The sequence below is a fragment of the Lissotriton helveticus genome, chromosome 1_1, assembly GCF_964261635.1.
Source record: "Lissotriton helveticus chromosome 1_1, aLisHel1.1, whole genome shotgun sequence".
Classification (NCBI taxonomy): domain Eukaryota; kingdom Metazoa; phylum Chordata; class Amphibia; order Caudata; family Salamandridae; genus Lissotriton; species Lissotriton helveticus.
The window spans coordinates 346,887,980-346,907,300 of record NC_136057.1 but is presented as its reverse complement, the minus strand read 5'-3'; positions in this window follow the sequence as shown (position 1 = coordinate 346,907,300).

Sequence of the window (19,321 nt, the reverse complement as noted above, 5' to 3'; positions counted from 1 at the left end):
GTAGACTTTGAACCTGGGAAACCAGGTTCGAGTCTTGATGTGGTCTCAACATTATGTGTTTCTGGGCAAATCACTTCATCTGCACATCCCTATAAACAATTAATGTTGACCTTGTGTAATGTAGCTGATGCTCATGTAAAGCACTCCATTGTCTTCGGGTTCAGTTTGCTCCATATATGAACTGCAAAAAAGTGCACAAAGTGGTAAAAAGAAGGCTTAACATAAGTAAAGTCAAATAGACACCCATTTGCAGGCTGATTTGTACAAAGGAAAACCAGAAAACCTGGATAAAATTTGGCTTCCCAGCTTAAATTGTGTGATCTTATGCAAATATGTTATTTCACTTCTCAGTACAGTGCAATAATGTGACATACTTATGTAAAAGCTTCCCTGAAGCTAAACAAATAAACGTTTTTGAGTTATGAAGTGATGTTATATTTTACTGTATGTTTGGTCTCTGGCTTACGTAGCAGACATTTTCAGTGCTCGGCTCGTGCACTGGCTCTAAGATCTGCGCCAGACCCTTGGTTGGGCTCTGGCTCGGATTTCTCATTAATCTGCTGGCCCGCCCACTTCTACTTCCCTCTGTTTCCTCACCTTTACAATGTAGTGCAGGAGGATATTTCTGTAGATGATATTTTGACATTTAACCTTACCTGGACTTGGGACCATGGTCTGCATGTTTGCAGTATTTCCCTGATGTTCCAGAAACTACTGCAAAATATGGTGATATAAACAATGATTTATGGTATGATCACTCACATGTTAGAAAGAAGGGTGTAAATCATTTCAAAGAATCAGTTGTTTGGGGAGCCAGCAGTGGTGTTGGAGCACCTGACCCTCCCTTCCTTCCAAGACCCAGCCTCGGATCTAAAGTGTCTTCCCCATCTGGGAGCCCTTGCTGGCACCAATGTATTAAATGTCTCCTGCCACAAAAGTCACACATCATCCTCATATTGGCCATAATTGTTTGGTATATTCCCAATCGGAATTTATTTATAAAAAGATAATTGGCGGCCATATTGGGAGGGCGCAGCCCCACATCATACTCTTAGTGGCCATAATTGTTTGGTATATTCACAATCTGAATTTATTTATAAAAAGAAAATCGGCGGCCATATTGGGAAGGCTTAGTCTGTCCTGTGGGGCTTTGCACACCTTCTGCCTCTCCCTTTTTAGGTGCTCCTTCCGTGGCCTCTCTATGACTCTATGAGCTTTTCCAACACCGAATACTGAGTCAAGATTATATTGACTCTCCACATTCTGACCTTGAAAAGCTGGTGTCTGTCGGAGAATGTTATGCATGGTGTTAATGTAATTGAAAGGACTGCGAAGAACGTAATCAAACACCCCCTTTTACAGGTTTAAAGTTGTGACTATGCACCCGCTACCTGACTACCAAATCATCCCCAAAGATTACAATAATGGCTGAGCTGTCAACACCCACGCTTTACCTTAAATTATTGAATTTTACTGTTCACCTTCGGTATTTCGTTATTTTACTTTGCACCTTGACAATTTCTTAACTTTTCTCTGCAGTTTGAATATTTTGTAACTTTTTTGTTACTTTGTTTTGAGCCTTGAATATGGTGTAACTTTATTGTGTTACTTAATATTTCGTACTTTTGCTTGCCTCCTTAAATATTTTGTAACTTTACGGTCCATCTAGAATATTTTGTAGTTTTACTTTGCACCTTGACTATTTTGTAACTTTGTTGTGCACTTTAATATTTTGTATCTTTATCTATATTTTTACTTCCTCCGTGAATATTTTGTGATTTAGTGCACCTTGAATATTTTGTAATATTACTTTGCAACTTGAAAAGTTCACATGCTATTTCTGGGGTGGTAAAAAAGGAAAAGTTTTCGGCGGCTCACCACTTGCGAGTGGAACTGCATAGGAGATGGTCCACGACTCTACGCTCCAGGTAGTTTGGCGCCCCCCCCCACCCTTTTATTGTAAAATATTTTCTTTGCCATACGATCCGTGGCTGTTGAATATTTATGTATTGTGCTGACCTTCACATTAGGTCCTTTCCTTTTCTACATCGTGACGGTCGAGAAATCCCGACGTCTTTAGAAATAATCTTCCCTCGGATCGTACACATGCATTTAATGCGGTTAAGTCCCGCCTGCCTTATTTAATTCTCTTGGCTCTTTTCAATCGGTGGGCAGAGGCATCGAGAGTAACTGATGGCACCCTCTTTTTTTTGCTTTCAGTTAGTTTCCTTTGCAAATAATCACGGCGCTAATTATGCGGGTTAGTTCCTCACTCTATTAGACATAGGTCCATTGACTCATCCATATTTTCATAGATGTATTCAATTATGACACTGTACCCTTGTTTTCAGGGTTCCTTCTCCCATCCTTTGGGCACCATACCGCACTCGTAAGGCGGGGGAGTGTTGTTGTGTGTTTATTTGAAGATATAGGAGGAATTAGACTTCTTTGGAGGGTTAAGTCTGATCACTCTCCCTCATGTGCACCACCTTGTTGTCTCTCACCCTTAATACAGGTTCAATATCCGGGCATCACCCATGACATTGTGATGTGGGTAACTATGGGCCTCTATTAGTAACATACCATCATATCATATATGTTGGGACCCCTCCAGGTCGCTCCACCTACCGCACGGCCCCCGCGTGCCAGGTCACCACTGCTGCCTACTCCTGCCACTGCTTCCTGCCCGTGGTTAGCCGCTGCCTGCTAGGGACTCTGCCCTCAGTCCTCCCCCCTCGCCGCTACCGCCGTTTTTTTCCTGCCTCTCCTTTTCCCGCCACTCCTCTTCCCCGCCCTGCCCCCCTGCGGCCCCGCCCCCTTCCTTTTCCCCGACCCTCATTCGCCGCCCCGCTCCCGCCTCCCAGCTGCTCCTCCCTCCCACTTGACCATATATGGCGGGGACCGCGCGTACGCCCAGCGGGCGCGCCGATTGTGGGCCGAAGGCGCGCCAAAGGCAAGCCCGTCTGCGCCCGTCCGCGCCTGGACCGCGCCCAGCGCCAGAACCCCTGGCCCCCGCCGATGTGAGCCCACCCGCCGGACCTTCATGCCGCCACCCTCCACGCACTCAACGCCGGCCGACCCGCCGCCTGCTACCAAGCCACCCCGAGGCGCACACACGGACCCTTCACCTGCCAAGCCTGCCGATTCACCTGCCTCCAGACCTGCACCGCACCCGCCAAGCCAATCACCAGCAGCAACCACCTCAAGTGCATCCTGCTCAACTCCCGCTCTGTCCACAGACACGCCGTGGAACTCCGGAATCTACTCGACACAGCATCACCAGACGTCGCCTTCCTCACGGAAACCTGGATGAACGCCTCCTCAGCGCCCGACATCGCCATCGCCATGCCGGACGGATACAAGATCACCCGGAGGGACCGCGTCAACCAGACTGGAGGAGGCATCGCCATCGTACACAAGAACACCATCCGCATCACGACCAACTCCGACGACACCCTCACCGCCGCCGAACACCTCCACTTCCAGATACACACCGACCCCAAGACCACACTCAGAGGCACCCTCATCTACAGACCCCCGGGACCACGCACACAATTCAGCAAAGACATCGCAGACTTCATCAGCCCGCACGCCCTCCCCTCCGCTGACTACATCCTCCTAGGGGACCTCAATTTCAACCTGGAGAACAACAAGGACAGCAACACCACCACCCTGCTGGACAACCTTGCCAACCTCGGACTCAAGCAACTGGTGAACACACCCACCCACTACGCCGGCCACACACTTGACCCCATCTTCTCCTCCAGCAAATACATCTCCTTCAGCCACTCCACCGGACTTCATTGGACTGACCACAGCTGCGTCCACTTCAGCTTCAGAAAAACCACGACCCACCACCACCCGCAACAGGTTCCTCGTAGGAGCTGGAACAATATCACCGCCGACCAGATCACCACCTTACTCCGCCAGAACCCTCCCGCCAGCACAACGGACCCCAACGAAGCAGCCAGCAACCTCACACAGTGGATCACCAACTGCGCAGACGACCTCGCTCCACTGAAGACCCCTCCCAGCAGACCCGGCAGCAAGAAAGCCTCTTGGTTCACCAACGAACTTACGAACTCCAAGAAGAACTGCCGCACCCTCGAGAAAGACTGGCGCAACAACCAGACCACAGACAACATGACTGCCCTCAAGCACGCCACCCGCAAACTCCACCAGCTGATCCGCACCACCAAGAAGACAGCATTCAAAGAACGACTGGACAACAACGCCCACAACAGCAAGGAACTCTTCAGCATTGTCAAAGAGCTCTCCAACCCCAGCGCCGGAAACAATGACATCACTCCCTCGCAAGACCTCTGCGACTCACTCGCCTCATTCTTTCACAGCAAGATCGCCGACATACACAACAGCTTCGGTGCACAGACCACTCACCCAACCTCCGAACCAACGCCCCCCACCACCACCCTCTGCGCCTGGACCCCGGTCAGCACCGAAGACACCACCCACACGATGAACACCATCCACTCCGGATCACCAACCGACCCCTGCCCCCACCACGTCTTCAACAAGGCCGACTCCATCATCGCACCCCAACTCCGGGACATCATCAACACCTCCTTCAACACCGCCACCTTCCCGGAGAGCTGGAAGCACGCCGAGCTCAGCGCCCTCCTGAAGAAACCAACAGCGGACCCCACCGACCTCAAGAACTTCCGCCCCATCTCGCTCCTCCCTTTTCCTGCCAAAGTCATCGAGAAGACCGTCAACAGACAGCTTGCCGCCTTCCTCGAGACGAACGGATCCCTCGACCACTCGCAGTCCGGTTTCCGAGCCAACCACAGCACCGAGACCGCCCTCATCGCAGCCACTGATGACATCAGATCCCTGCTCGACAACTGGGAAACAGCGGCCCTCATCCTCCTGGACCTCTCCGCAGCGTTCGACACTGTCTGCCACCGCACCCTAGTGCAGCGCCTCAGCAACATCGGAATCCAAGAGAAGGCACTGGAGTGGATCATCTCGTTTCTCACCGGAAGAACCCAGAGAGTCCGCCTCCCCCGTTCAGATCCGAGGCCACCGAAGTCATCTGCGGCGTACCACAAGGATCATAACTCAGCCCCACCCTCTTCAACGTCTACATGAGCCCCCTCACAGCCATCGCACGGCAACACAACCTCAACATCATCTCCTACGCCGACGACACCCAGCTGATCCTCTCCCTCACCAACGACCCCGCCACCGCCAGAACCAGCCTACACGAAGGGATGAAAGACGTCGCCGAGTGGATGAAGAACAGCCGCCTGAAACTGAACTCAGACAAGACGGAAGTCCTCATCCTGGGATCATCGCCCACCGCCTGGGACGACTCCTGGTGGCCCCCTGCCCTGGGCACCACTCCCAAGCCAACAGACCACGCACGTAACCTGGGCTTCATCCTGGACTCCTCCCTCTCAACGCCGTCTCATCATCATGCTTCAACATCCTGCGCATGCTCCGAAAGATCTTCGATGGATCCCCACCGAAACCAGGAAGACGGTCACCCAGGCTCTCGTCACCAGCCGACTGGACTACGGAAACACCCTCTACGCCAGAACCACAGCCAAACTTTAGAAAAGACTCCAACGCATCCAGAACGCCTCCGCACGACTCGTCCTGGACATTCCCCGACACAGCCACATCTCCGGCCACCTGAGAGACCTGCACTGGCTCCCCGTCAGCAAGAGGATCACGTTCAGACTCCTCACCCACGCACACAAGGCTCTCCACGACCTGGGCCCCAAGTACCTCAACAACCGCCTGACCTTCTACACTCCCACCCGCCAGCTACGATCGACCAGCCTCGCCCTTGCCGCCGTTCCACACATCCGCAGAGCCACCACCGGAGGGAGATCCTTCTCCTACCTGGCATCCAAGACATGGAACTCCCTCCCCATCCACCTCCGGCTAACCCAGGACCATCTCTCCTTCAGGAAGCAACTCAAGACCTGGCTTTTCGAGCAGTAACGGACCCCTCTCCCCCAGCGCCTTGAGACCCCTCCGGGTGAGTAGCGCGCTATACAAATGTTATGATTGATTGATTGAATTGTAATAATGTCCCCCTTGTTATTCTTTAGGGTTGCCCCTTCCCCTTTTGGTTCCCTGTCCTGAGGAAGACCTGCATGGCTGAGGCGAATATTTCCCTCTACTGCCCCAAGTGGGGTCGAAACGTCGACATCAAATCCCCACCCTATCTTGGAAACCTGGACCTCCGTCCCCAGTGCCCCACTGTTAAAAGCGATTTATTTCTCTAATCTTAGTAAATTATATGTAAAAATTGAATACATGGAGTATTGTATTAGGCCAGGTTCCTGATGGTTATCGATTACCAGGTTTTTGTTGAATTATGTAAATAAATGCCCTTACTCTTTTGGGAAATCTTCCCTGTTCTATACTTCCTTTCACCTGAGCACCAAATTCCTTCACGCTCCCTCTGGAGAAACCCTCTCTCCAATTTTTCCTTGATTCTTTGTAAACATATGATGGTATTTATTATGTTGTTTCTATATATATATATATATATATATATGAAAAATAAAATGCATGCCCTTTTCTTGAAGAAATTGTTTTAAAGAGGACTGGGTTGGTGCACTTTTGTGTTTTGCGATGTATTGTAGCCTGTTATTGTGAGCTGATTCAAGAGCGGCTCCTACTGGAGAGTATCATTAATGTTTTTCAATTACCTTTTTATCACGAAGTATTGGTCCAGGACCATTGTTTTCTATGCTACCTGTTTGTACCCTGCTCAGGTGCTTTAGCTGGAGTGGGGGATGGAGGTACGATGTGGGTTGTTCCGCGGAGCATGCACAACAGATTGCTCGCTAGCTCGTGGGAGCGCACACGTTGGAATCTGGAAGGCGTGCACAGGGTGCTTAGGGACTTATCTCCTTTTTGGAGGATAATAGTTTTTTTGATAACCAGATCTTATTGATTAATGCATAGAAGAAACAACAGGACACACAAGTAACATGTCAGAGAAGAGTATACAGCGATTGATCAAGGCACAGGCTATCAAATGACACAATACAGTAGTACAAAACAACAGTAACACCCTCGTCCCCCGACGGGACCTAGGTTAACTGGCCCAGCCATTTCCCCCAGACTCTACCATGATTAATGGGACAACCCCGTCATTATTATAACACAACCCATAACATGCTCATAAACCACAGGTCCCCGGCCCTGAAGACTACAAGAAAATCGTAATGCAAGTCCTACCTACACCTGGCCCATCACCTGTCAACTAAGCCTACAAGAAGGCCATCATTCCCTAATCCTTGGTCTAACTGACTGCTGTTTCAGCCTGGCTGTGAAAGACTTTGGTCAATACGGAGCTGCAGTTTCTGGTTGAGAGAGCACAGTGTCAGGAACGTTGTAGAAAGAAGGTTCCAGGATCACAGCTCCTAGAAGCTCAGTAGCTGAGTGTTAAGTGCTTTGGGCGCTCTACATTATTGCTGCAGGTTATACGTCTTGGATTGCTAACTAAAAAGAGCAGATTCTCTAGTACAACCGTGGCTAAAAGGAGCTGTTTTAGGCGCATGCCATCTAGCTCATAGAATCAGGAAAGTTGGAAAGTGCTGATTACATTTACAGTCCTCTCAGAAGATCAGAGCAGTGCATTGTGGTAGGTTTAGTGCCCTGAACTTGTGACTGCAGATCAAACTGAAAACGTACAAACGCTTCTTGACAGTAATCCCATTAGCTGTATACGCATGGATAGCCGATCTCTTCCACCCCTGGTTTTTTACCACAACAATGAATTCTGAAAACGCCCCGCCTTTTATAGATTCATAGACTCTATTTTTTTTAATTTATAATGACTTCCCTCTGCCAATTTTTTCACATTTCGTTAAGTAACAGATGCTGCTAGGACCCAATTCATTAACCCTATGAATCCGTTTATCAACTCTAGCAAGGCTTAAGACTGAATTGAATTTGAACTCATGGCCCACAGGTCATAATAGATGTCAACAGAGAATGTCTATCTCACTGAGCAAGTGTGCCAGCACCTTCGCGACTTCACCCCACCTATTTCTTAAGGAAAGCCCAGTTCGAGGCTGTTCTCTTCTGGATAGGTCTTCTGGATAGGTCTGAATTTGGTGCCTGAGGGTCTCTATATTTGTTAATTTATGTTAAGGTTATTTAAGTGCAAACCTGGCCTCAAGGCTCCCAGGATAATGTTATTTTATATTATGCTAAGTGCTCTTATATACCGAAAAGGTGCTCTGGCGCTAGTGTACTGAGCAATCTTAATACCACGGAGAGGGCCAATCAACAAAAGAACCAGGAAAAGTCAAGTCAATGGGTGTACTGCCAGGTCTGTAAGGCTTTTCTGAACGTTCCTTTTTTTAAACAGTTTTATTGCATATTATACAGGTTACACTGCCATTTGCCTACAACGCTGAGGCCGCGGCTTATTTCTTCCAGGTTGTAATACACAGCTTTACTTACCAACAACCCACGGGGCAGGCAGCGATTGTCGATCAGTAGGCATCTTAACGCTTAGCAAATGTATTACAATACAAACATTTATGTCTAAACGTTGAAGCTAACTTGAACCTATGCCTTCCCCCCTCTGCCATTATGTCAGATCAATAGGCTAGCACTTTTTGGGCACATAGCGATCAATCTGCCACTTCGTCTATGCACAAACAGTCTATGTATAACCAACATTTTACATCTCATTAGGCGGTACGCCATGTTGAAACCATGTCCCGCTTTCTTCTATTTTACCAGCAATGCCCAGTTGGTCAATTATTTCCACCTCCCTACCTGGTTTAATCCGACTGAAGGTCTACTCCACCCGATCTCATCCAGCTAGCAAAGGGTTCCCATATGTCAGATGGTTTGGATCTGCTGGGGATTATTTCCCAGAAAATGGATAATTGGTCTTTGCAATATGTGACAGCTTTGACCCATCCTGCTGTCGTAGGAGGGTTTTGCTTCTTTCAGTGGATGGCCACCTGCCGTTTCGCTAGCAACAACATGGCCGTGAGTTTGCAGTGATCTTTCGGAATTTCCTGAACATACCCCAACAGTGCCATCAGCGGCGTATCTGTTAGCGAAGCATTTATATGTCTAAGTATGTATGACCAATATTGCACTATAGGTCTGCAATCCCAAGCCAAGTGGGCAAACGTGGCGCCCTGAGCTCCACATCTCCAGCACCTTGCATCGGGGTGCAAACCCATTCAATGCAACTGTGACGGTGTGCGATATAGTCTGTGTAGGAAGTTGAAGTGAATGAGTCTCAGTCTATAGTTCGGCGAGAATTGTTCCAGCTGGGAGCAGCAGAACTGCCATTGTTTGTCTGTGATGGTGAGAGCGGTGTCTCTTTCCCATTCCTCCTTGGATATTGAATAGGTAACTGGAGATTCCCCCTGTGTTATGCTGTAAATGCGTGTGTTTAGTTTGCGGGGAGATGGATTAGTTAAGACATTCTCTAACGCTGGTAGGGCAGGTGGTGCGTGAGGGAACTCTGCGTATCTAGATCTGCATGCTGCTCTGATCTGATAATATAATAGCATGTCTGACGTGGTGGGCGTCTGTGGATCACACATCTGCGATAGTGTTAAAAATTCACCGTTTGGGAATAGATCGCTCCCTTTCACCAATTTGTGTGATTTTGCTTTCATCTTAATTGTCTCATCCAATAAGGGGCCAAGAAGGGGGTTGTCGCCTCTGGGCATGGATGGCGCGTAAAGTACCACCTGCAACGCTCTCTTCGCAATACCGCTCCACGCCCATCTCATCATCTCCACTGTGTCTATTTCCTGGTGTGGACGTTTATAGGGTTTATGGATGGCCGTGTTAAGCGGGAGTGGTGAGACTCTATCTATTTCTATTGCCACGTGGGGCTGAAATGGGGTAGGGTGGTGCCAAAAGTGCAGGAATTGTGCCTGTACACTGTAGGCATAGAGCTCAAAGTCTGGAGCTCCCAGCCCTCCTTGTGCAAATGGCAATGTCAAAAGCTTCCATGAAACGCGAGGTTGCTTGCCCGCCCAGACTAGTTCTAATATGTTTGAACTGAGTCTTTTAAAAAAGTGAGTGTTTAGTGGCATTGGGATGTTCACAAACAGGTATCGCAATTTAGGCAATATTACCATTTTCGTAATAGCTATTCGCCCCGTCAAGGACAGCGGTAATTTCTTCCATCGTTGTATTTTGTTTTCCAGCCAGTCAATCACTCTGCCGTAATTAGCTAGCCAAATTTCCTGCATCGATCCACTTATCCAAATACCTAGATATCGCGTCTTTCCCTCTGCCCATTGTATTGGAAATTCTGTGTCGAATGGAGCTGTAGTATCTGTGAGCGGCAGCATCACAGATTTCGTCCAGTTTTTCTGGATCCCGGTTAGCCTACATACCTAATCAGTTCCCTCTTCACCGAGTCAAAGTTTTCCCTAGGGTTAGTTAGGTATACCGTCATGTCATCTGCATACATCATTATCAAGAGGCCTCTGGTTGTGAACCTAATGCTCTTTTTTGTGTGATATTGCCGGAGCCTGGCTGCTAGCGGTTCCGTGGCTATAGCGAATAATAATGGCGACAGTGGGCAGCCCTGTCTTGTCCCTCTTGTGATGGTAAAGGGTTTGGATATCTGACCGTTGACCTTGACTCGCGCTGTCGGGTTCATATATAGTATTTGAATCTGCCTGATAAATATGGGACTAGGACCCATACGGATCAGTAAGGTGAATAGGAATTTCCACTCGAATGTAACAGACGCTCTTGTGGCGTCTAATAGCGCCGCTGTGGCCTGTACATGAGGGGCTAAGTAATGCAGAATGCCAAAAATCGTTCTCAAATTATGTGCAGTGGAGCGACCTGGTATAAACCCTAATTGGTCCGGGAAGGCTATCTGTGTGAGCATGGGCTGTAGTCTGTTTGCTATTAACTTGGCGCATATTTTGGCGTCTAAATTTATCAGGGATAACGGACGATACGAATCTGGTTTAGTCGGGTCCTTATCTGGCATCAGTATGGTTATTATAGTGGCCTCATGAAGTGTTGGAGGTAATATACCAGTTTCCATTGCCTCCAGAAATACCTGCAATAATTTGGGGGCTAGGACATCAGCATATTCTTTGTAAAATGCAGCCGTTAAGACGTCTGCACCTGGGGCTTTGTCTGCTGGCATGCTATTTATTACTTGCCTAATGTCTTCTGCCGTAATCGGTAACTTCATGTACTCTCTGGCGCCGTTATTAAACCGGGCCAGCGCCATATCATCTAGATAGTCAATTATATCTGAATGTGACGGGTCCGTTTGTGAGGTGTACAGTTGTTGATAAAACAAAGACATTTCGCGCAGTATATCAGATGGTTTTCTGATAATTTCTTCCGTGTCTGAGTGTAGTTCAGTGATGTAAGCTGACCCTCTTGGTGTGCTGAGCAGTCCTAGTAGTGTTTTCCCCGGTCTCTCGCTCTCCCCGTAGCGCCTTGCCTGTGAGTACTTATTCATATAGACCGTTTCCCTCTCTGCTTCTTCCTGGAATTCTGTAAGTTTAGTCCTTATCTTTGCTGTAGTTTCAGGAGAAGGGCTGATCAGTTGTGATTGTTCCAGTTCCCTTATCTCCCGCTCTAATCTGCTTAGTGTATTACGTATATCTTTTATGACTCCCGATTTAAGTGCTATGCAGTTGCCTCTCGTGACCACCTTAAATGCCTCCCACAGAGTTCCCGGCGACTCCACCGTGCCCTCATTCAGCGAGAAGTATTCTGTGATCTTATCTCGTAGCTCTTCGTGAAAAACCAGATCTAACATGGCGCTAGATGGAAACCTTCATGTAAATGGTTGTGAGTATGCAGGAGGGATGCACAGCCTTATCTGGGTGGGCGCATGGTCTGAAAAAGTTCGAGGATTGTGTGTGGCGTCTATCAGCCAGGTATGAAGGTCCTTAGAGACCAGCCAAAAGTATAGGCGCGACCACGCATTACGATGGTGCGTTACACATGTTCCCACCCTGGCTGACGGGTGTAAGGTCCTCCGGGAGTCTCTTAATTGGAGATCTTCTATGATGTCATGTAGCATTGCTGCTGCTTTCGGGTGATGCACACGGGATGTTCCCTATCTGTCTGCGTGTGTCGATAGGATCACGTTCAAGTCCCCTCCCCACATAACTGCAGTGTGTCCCAGTGCTTGTAGCTTCTGCCAAATTTGTTGAAAGAATTCTGGACTATCTGTGTTCGGTCCATACGTATTTACTAGCGCCATGGGGGTATGACACATCGTCCCCTGTGATATAATGTATCTACCTTCTTTGTCTATTATCGTGTGATGTGTTTGCCAATACAGTCCCCTGCGCAGGAGTATCGACACCCCCCTGGAGTCGTTAGAATAGCCAGCCTCTATCACCTCGCCCCATCATTTATTTCTGAGCACCCCCGCTAATGTACTTGTCAAGGGCGTTTCTTGTAAAAAACATATATCCCCGCATGCCTTATGAGATAAGAGTGTATTAGTCGTGTCTTTCTGCGATCGTTCAGGCCTCTGACGTTCCACGTAAGGCATGTTAGGGAATTTATTTTAGTGTGTTGTGACATATTTATTCATTAAAAAACTGGGCCTGTAGCAGACACGTATCTGAAAGGCTTGTTGCTGGAATTTGTTGGCATATTCGAAGTGTAAAATGGTACAAACCCCTTGTGTTCAGGAATACATCTCGATGCGTGGCAGTCTTATGTTGTGCCTGCATAGTCGTATAGCATGTGGCAGTTCTAAATTACAAAACAGCTCAACTTCCCCCCCCACCCACACCAGCCCCCCAATCAGGTTGTGTAATACCCCCTCCCACTACCCGTAACAATAAACAGACTACATAGAGTAGCTGACGTAAGGGAATCATCCCATGGGGCACGTGGGGCCGCCGGCAACCTACCCTGCACTTGTGGCAGGGAGGCCGAGCTTTGAATACCACACTCAACACCCAGGAACCTCCCACAATTAACTGACTTCATACTTTGTCAGGGAGAGTCATCAAACTGCATAGATCAACACATCCCTTCTTAGTTAATTAAGAGCGCCAACCTTACCAGTTCCCCACCAGCACTCTGAGCAACAATCCGTCAAGTAGGTTGCACATCTTTACAGCACGCATTGCAGTCTTTGTACTTCAATCGTTGTCACTTAGCCCATTCTCCATCTGTTCTTCACCCGACGGCTTCTGTTGCTTTTGCTCCTTCGCCATTTGTTTCTCATATGCCAATGCTGCTTTAGCGTCTGTAAAAAAGGTGGACTTGCCATATCCCTGTATACGTAATATGGCAGGATATATCAGTGCGTACTTGGTCCCGAGTTGTTGAAAGATTTTCTTTGCAGGAATAAATTCCCTTGTACTTGTAATGTGAAGTCAGGGTACATTGCGATGTCGTTTCCTTGATATTGAATAGCGCCCTTTTCCCTGGCTAGTCGAAGTATTGTATCTGCTCTTGCCGGCGCTCCCGGCCGATGTCTAGGGTCCAGAGATCTGTGTGCTCTTTCAATAAGGAACATTGTGGATAGGCCGGGTCCGAAAAGGTCTCTCATCATAGTTTCAATAAACTTCTCCATATTTTGAATATTCGTTGTTTCCGCGATTCCCGTGATTTGTATGTTATTTCTTCTCGACCTGGCTTCTAAATCGTCATTCTTCTGTTGGATCACTGCCAACACCTTGTCCATGCCTCGTATTTTTTTTCCATTTCGGTCTGTCCCTCCTCAGTCTCCGTCACTCTCGTTTCCAGTACGCTCAGGCGACCCTCCTGCTTTTTCACCCATTGAGTGAGTCTATCCATGCGTTCTGCCAGAGTATCCATTTTAGAGTTTATGCCTTGGAGACTGGTTTTCAGCTCTTTGAACATTGATCGTATGTCTTCTTCCGGCAGCTGACTGTATCGTCTGCAGGTTCTTGATGGCCAGCGTCAGTTTCAGCCTGTTTGCTAGACTTTTTGCCGGGGTTGTCGTGTATCCGGCTTCCCCATTTTCGTGTATTTTCGTCTATTGTTGTACAGTCAATGTACTTGACGGTCGCGACCCCCTCTAGCAGTTCCAAGAATGTGCGTGTAGGTAAACCATTGGGTCTATCTTATTTTCTTATGCTAATTTAGCTCTTCTGTCAACACCCTTTAGTGACCATAACAGGCAGCCTGTAGGGCAGCACCAGCAGATAGAGTCTCACAGTGCGCCTCTTTCTCTTCACATACCTTTGCCGTTATTTGTTGTGATCAGTCCTTGCAGCTGTGTTGCATTTGTATGCTGTAGACGCGTGGTACCTGGGATGTCTCTGTGCGATCTCCTCTGTGTTCTGGTTTAACACGATACTCACAGCAGTGATGGTCAAGTTACAGCCTTTCTTCCTCCATTGTGTTTTACGCCCACAGGTCTTGGTGCGGTTACCGCTGATCTCTCGCTGGTGTGTAGGAGTAGGGCCTGGGGCGTACAGCTACTCGCACTGGTGGCAGAATTGAACCCTTAGGCAACTTCTTTGCGCTGCCCCAATCTCAGCAGCATCCTCAATGTAGGTCAGCACTTCACCGTAAGAAATAGCAACACAGGTGCCCTTCTCTGTATTATGTGACGCACCCATACACGGAGTGGTAGAGAAATCACAGTGGGCTCAGCTCGGCCATCCGCACCAACGATGTCCCACTCGGCTCCAGGTCGCATATGCCGTCACACGCACTTCACTCTGCTGCGTATGCCGTCTCTTTGCAGCTACCTGTTTTGTTTAGTCCGTTGTACGTACATGCCTCAAAAATTTTTGTGCTGGCCCTATTTCTCACTTCTCCCTACACTCACGATGCGGTGTGCTGTGTCCCGGTCCCGTGCAGGTTCCGTCGTCGTCGGGCAGCGCTGGCATTTCACAAAATGGCGGCCTCGCCGTCCGCTTTCCCGCATTCTACTTCCCACAGGGCCGGGGTAGTTGCTGTTTTAGCCGTCGCTAGAGGCCACTTGTTTTTTGGGGATTTCTTGTTAGTGTCCCCACTGTCAGTGTCGACGGCCTCCCAGCAGCCGTCTCAAGTCCCGTCCTCCGCCTGACCATCTAATGGCGGCCGCCGGGCAAATCGGATCTCGCCTTACCCCAAACACGGGCAAATGCGGCGCGGACGCCAGATACCTTTAATGCTGCACCAGCGGTAGCGGGTGTTGTGTTGCCTCTGCCTTAGCCATCCCGACCCAACGGAAGACCAGCGACCCAGCGAGTAGTGTCTCACCGCCTTCTCCCGGCCCTCTGCGATCTGTGCGGCGGAGTATCGGCTACTCGAGGACCCGGCTGCAGCTCCTGAGTAGGCCCAGCACCGGCTCAGTTTGTAGTCCTGCAATTTACTCGGTCTCTGCGGGGATCCCATCTCCGAACTGCCTCCAGTGCATCTAGGAACAGTCCCTGCACTTTCCGCCTCATGTAGCTTCCTGGATGAGGCGTGCGATATGGATTTTAAACGGATAAATGAAGCCCGGCCGGCGGAGCCGCGCTAGTCTCTGCCCTAGCCGTCCCGACCCAACGGAAGGACAGCGACCCGGCGCGGAGTGTCTCACCGCCTTCTCCCGGCCCTCTGCGATCCGTGCCGCGGAGTATTGGCTACTCGAGGATCCGACTGCAGCTCCTGAGTAGGCCCAGCACCGGCTCAGTTCGTAGTCCTGCAATTTTCTCGGTCTCCGCGAGGATCCCGTCTCCGGACTGCCTCCGGTGCATCTAGGAACAGTCCCTGCACTTTCTGCCTTGTGTAGCTTCCTGGATGAGGCGTGCTATAAGGATTTTAAATGGATAAATGGAGCTCGGGCAGCGGAGCCGTGCTAGTCTCCGCCCTAGCCGTCCCGACCCAACGGAAGGCCAGCGACCCAGCGCGGATTGTCTCACCGCCTTCTTCCGGCCCTCTGCGATCCGAGCCGCAGAGTATATGTGGCTCCTGGGTAGGCCCAGCACCGGCTCAGTTCGTAGTCCTGCAATTTACTCGGTCTCCGCGGGGATCCCATCTCTGGACTGCCTCCGGTGCATCTAGGGACAGTCCCTGCACTTTCCGCCTCATGTAGCTTCCTGGATGAGGCGTGCTATATGGATTTTAAATGGATAAATGAAGCTCAGCCGGCGGAGCCGGGCTAGTGTGTGGCCATCTCGCTGCACGGCGAAGCCACACCCCAGGCTTTTCAGAACTTAATCAGGACTGAAATCCTACAAAGGAAGAGAGTTCCACAATTTAGCGGCAGCCAAAGAAAAGGCCCTACCACCATGGACCTCATTTCACCTAAATGCCTGGGATAGCGGAAGTGACATCACACGCCCTTTGACCTTCACTGTGGAGTAGTGTGGCTCACTGGTTAGAGGTGGCAGGCCTGAGAGCAGAAGTCAGCCTGGGACCAGGGTTCAATTCCCGACGCAGCAGGGTCGTGGACCTTGGTCAGCGGACTCGATAATTCTCGCTTCGGTGCTTACTCTAATCAGGGGTTTCACTCGGCAACTCTGGGCATTAGCTTGCCTAATCTCCACAACGGCCCCACCAATTCCGGGGATGCCTGGCTCCACCTTGGGGACTCCCAGCAAGGGACCATCCCACAGGGAAAGCCAGGACGGGTTTCCCAGAGTTATACAGCGCCGGGACGCCCCGTTGCTGGGGCAGCTGTGCGCTTTACAAGTATACTACATTTACATTTACATTTCACTCACACACACATATTTACACATGTGCACAAATTCACACATATACACTCTCTCACAAATAAACACACTCTCACCCGCAAGCACGCACACAACACACATTTTAAAGCATTTTTTACTTACCTCAGCTGCCATGGAAGGGCATAGTCCAGCTTATTGTACTCCATTCTTATTACACCGTTAGTGAATAATATATTACATTTATTCACTATTAGTGTAATAAAAAATTGACAGAAAATAAAGAGTGTGGAGCCCCTGCTACCCCTGTGTTCCTGGCACTGAATTTGCCACCTCTATTCTATTATTATGGTCTTCCAAAGAGCTTGGCTACTAGAAGGCCTCCCAGTACTGGAACAGTCATCATATAACACAATCATCAGAAAGCTAGTTGCCAAAAAGCCAGGTTTTCAATGACCTGCAGAAGGAAAGCTCGCATGATAACTGGAGAAGATTGAAGGGGAGAGAATTCCACAGCCTAGGAGTCTGGTGGGCAAAGGAGCGGCCACCTCAGCAAGATCTCCTACATTTGGGGACCTGCAGCAGATGAGCTGAGAAATATCTCAAGGACCTTCCAGGGATATAAGGTGTGGCTGCTGATCTCAAGAGAGCAGGGCCTTTCTTGTGAAGGGACCTATGCCAAATGTATAAGGCTTTAAACTAGACCAGATGCTGCACTGGGAGCCACTGGAGGTCTCCCAAGGCTGCTTTTGTTGATTGATATCAGGGAAGATTCATCAGAAGCTGAGTAGCAGCATTCTGGATAGTCTGGAGCCTCTTTGTCACATAATGGGGAGAGCCCAGATAAAGGACGTTGCCATAATCAAGCCGGGAGATTATGAGAGCCTGAGCAAATAGTCTCCTGGTCAGAAAAGGAAGGAGGTTTAAAACCTTTCTAAACGGCCTCAAATGCCAAAGCAGTTACCTCTGTGCACCTCTGCGGCTAGGGGTAGCAAAGGGCAAGGCAGGGGTTGCAGCTGTGACCCCTGGCGACCTCAAAATGACGTCCAAGTCTACCACCCGAGCAAATTGTTTAACTATGGGAATACAAAGAAGGAAGGAATCATGGGAACGAAGAGAACCACTTGGAACATAAAAGTTACATTTCGTGTTCAAATAAATTGGACCAGCTTGGTAAAGAGCATTGGGACCAATGCATAGAGATTTAAAATGCATCCTTTTAACCACCGGCAACCAGTGCAGAGATTAGGGCAGCAGATTTAAAGGAAGAGTTTGGTAGGTGGAGAACAACTTTAGCCGCCACATTTTTATTTAGCTGAAGCTTTTTTAAGATGCTGTGAGAGGCATCTAGATACAGAGAATTACAATAATCAAGGCGGCTAAGAACACTGGCCTGGACAATGATCCAATGAGCCTGAGGGAAGGGAGCCTAATAAATATATTTCTAAGTGCCCTTAACAGGAGGAAATAAGACAGATGATTAGCCTGTTTCTCCAAAGGCTGATTAATCTCCTGTAGAAAAAACAAGTTCTTCACAGATTTAGCAGGTGGAGGAGGCACCAGCCAGAAAAACGGCCAGAAAGAATAGGGAAAGGGTTTAGCTGGAGCGGAGTAAAAAAGCCAGGGTACCTTCTGTTGTGTCCCCACTCGGTCCCAAGGTACATCAATCGAATACACAGGTTGGGTTGGTATACTTTCTTTATTGCATATTGTCGCAGTTGGTTACAGGCACGTCCGCCCTGCTTGCTGTCCTGGTCCTTTCTTCAGGTTGTCTCCTCTCTTTTCGTTCCCTCCAGTCATTCTTCCACCGGTCTGTGCGATATTTGTTTGTCATGAGGTGTGCGTTTTCGATTTCAACGTTCTTCCCTCTTTCCATTTCTTTGGCATGTTCCGTTGCTCTCGCCTCTGCTCTTGCTAGTGACAGGATGTTTTCCAATGAGGGCGGTTCTTTTAGTATTCTTGCCCTGAAGCCTGTGTCGCGACAGCCTTCTATGATTCGTAACCTTATTGCTTGTTCGTTATCGAACTTGTCGAACTCACAATGTGTCACCAGTTTGCTCAGCCTTGTTGCGAAGTCATCTAGCGTTTCGTCGACTTGTTGGCACGCAATAGTGAATGTGTATCGTTCGAAGTCAACATTCCGTTGTGGGTCAAATTTGGCCGTTAGGCACTTCTTTAATTTCTCATATGTCTTTGTTTCTTCGGTAGGCAGTGTCACCAGCAGTTATTTGATGTCATCCCCTGCTAAATTCAGTAATAATCCTAATCTCTTTCTGTTTGTTACATCTGTCGCTTCCATATATCTTTCAAACCGTCTGATCCACTTTTCCCACCTGATTCCTATTTGTGGCTCCGATAAGTTGAACGGCAGAGGCCTTCTGTATTGTGCGCTGGGTTTTGGGTCTGCCATTCTTGCCTTCTTGCGTTCTTATGCTCTTTCCTCTTTTTGTTCTGTCACTGCTTTGTATGTTCTTTTCTTTATTCCTTTTGTTTCTTTCCTTTTTTCTTCTTCTTTTCCTTCACTTTTGCCTTTTGTGCGGTCTTTGTCTCTCCTTTCCTTGTTCTTCTTTTCTTTGTCTTTTTGTCTTTATTCTTTTACTGTTTCTTTTCTTTCTTTCCACTTTTCTTTGCCTGTTTCTTCTTTTGTGCGGTTTCTTGTTCTTTCCTCTTATTTATTTCTTGTCTTTCTATTAGTATTTTCTTTATTTCCTTTTTTGTCACTTTGT